This window comes from Chrysochloris asiatica, unplaced genomic scaffold, assembly GCF_000296735.1.
Source record: "Chrysochloris asiatica unplaced genomic scaffold, ChrAsi1.0 scaffold00113, whole genome shotgun sequence".
NCBI lineage: Eukaryota > Metazoa > Chordata > Mammalia > Afrosoricida > Chrysochloridae > Chrysochloris > Chrysochloris asiatica.
The window spans coordinates 4729994-4732173 of NW_006408631.1; positions in this window are offsets into that span (position 1 = coordinate 4729994).

A 2180-nucleotide genomic window follows, 5' to 3' on the forward strand; every position below is an offset into this window, starting at 1 on the left:
ACGGCACTCAACAATAACAAATGAATGCTTATTGTTTGTGTGTCACTGAGAAGCGACAACTCAATGGGACTAATTCTTTAGACCCCCAAGAGCGAGAGCTACCAGGGGGAAAAATGTGACAAAAGTACCATGGACTTCCAGAAGAACAAAGAAATCTGCCTTGGATGAAGTACAGTCAAAATGTTCCTTAGAAGCCAGGATGACAACACTTCATCTCTTATACTTTGGACATATGATTAAGAGGGTCCAGTTCCTGGAGAAGGACATTATGCTTGATAAAGTGAAGGGTCATCAAAAAAGAGGAAGACCTCCTTGGAGATGGATTGGCATTGTGACAGCAAAAATGGGCATTGTGATGTTGGTGCTGAACATGGAAGTGTTTTGTTTTGTTATGCATAAGGGGCACCAACTCAATGGCACCTAGCAACAACAACAACAACAAATACTTTTTTCTGTTTCACTTGAATAGTTCCATTAAAATTAATGATCAACTAAGGGAGTCCTGGTGTACTGTAAGATAAGCACTGGGCTGATAACTCCAAGGTCAGGAGTTCAAAACCACGAGCCTCGCCTTGGAAATCTTAAACAAGATTGCTATGAGTCAGAACTAACTCGATGACACTTCACAACAAAAATGAACAATTATTTAAGTTAGACAATAATAATTTTAATTTCCTATAGTTGATTTGAGAACATAAAAACGTATCATAAATTGAAAAATGATGAGTTCTATGAGATGACAAAAATCTCTTTGTTTAGTGACACTTCAAAAAATAAAAAAGCTTGTTAAGAGAAGCTATAATCAGAATTTTAATAAAATTACTATAACCACTGAATTTGGTAAGAATAATTTGTGTATGCTCTCACTCACACACATTTAAACCGATGGGTGAATTGACAAAGCCCAAGAAAATTGTGTCTCTTCGTCCATTCACCTTGTCAACAGATTCAATCTCATTTCTAAATTAGGGCCTTGTTCAACTTGAAAGGAGATTCATCATCCATGCAGGGTTGCATTAGCTCAACTATTAGTTAGTGAGAACTTAGTGGGTTTTGTTCCAACTAAAATTTCTTAAGGGACTTTGTACATTTAGGAAGTATCATGTTACATCTCCCTATTAGCCAAAAATCTTGACCAATGATGGTTAATGAGATGATATATAGAAATACTTTTGTCCCTTGAAGGAAAAGTTACTATGTAATACTGAGCTGTTAGTTATTGTTGTTAACTGCTATCCTGTAGGTTCCAACTCATAGCAACCCTGTACAGGGTTTCTGAGGAGAGCATGGTGAGTTTTAACTGTTGGCTTTTCAGTTAGCAATCCAGCACTGAACCAGGACTAGTAGTAGATATATTTATTCAAAAATAGGTATTTTAAAAATGTATACCAATATGATAGAAACTTGAGTTACAAAAGAGTGAATTTGCTCGACTCAAAATATGTCTCAGGTTCTTCAATATGTTAGGGCAAACTCTATACTATACCCTTACAGGAATACCATCCATTCATTTATTTATTCAATACATATTTATTAATTATAATGCTTTAATATAGGCATTGGCAAATATTTTTGCAAATAATCAAATAGTTGGTATTACATTCTTTGCAGGGTATGAGAGCTCAGTCACTAATACAGAACTGCATTCTTAAATTGTTGCATGAGTACTAAATGATTGTACTGGCTGTAGTTTTATTTACAAGACAGCCAGTTGGCTCCAAGCCATACTTTGTAATACTTGCTTTAAATAACTTTACATCTGCATTCTATGTTAAGTTGTTTAAAGCATGCAACTTGTGGCCAACATTTGATAATCTCATTGAAAAAAACTCAGAAAACACAGTTCAGTTTCTTACAATTCGGTCTGTAAAATCATGACTGCCTTAATTTAAATGTTTAAATTCCTTCATTTTTACGCTCAATGAAAATTGGCATTTCAAAGTCACAGAGGAATGTTAATGTTTTCTTTATAAGTAGGGAATTTGACCAAAATCTTGTCTGCTTAACACAGTGTTCAAATCAGAATTCTGTTTAAAGGAAACAAGTTTAAAAAATGTTGAATATCTTTTAAAATACTATGAAAGACAGTACTAAGTGTGAAAATTAAATACAGCATATAAAAATATTTATTTCATTATTAAATTTAGATTACAATATAAAGGATCCCTTTGAAACCAGAA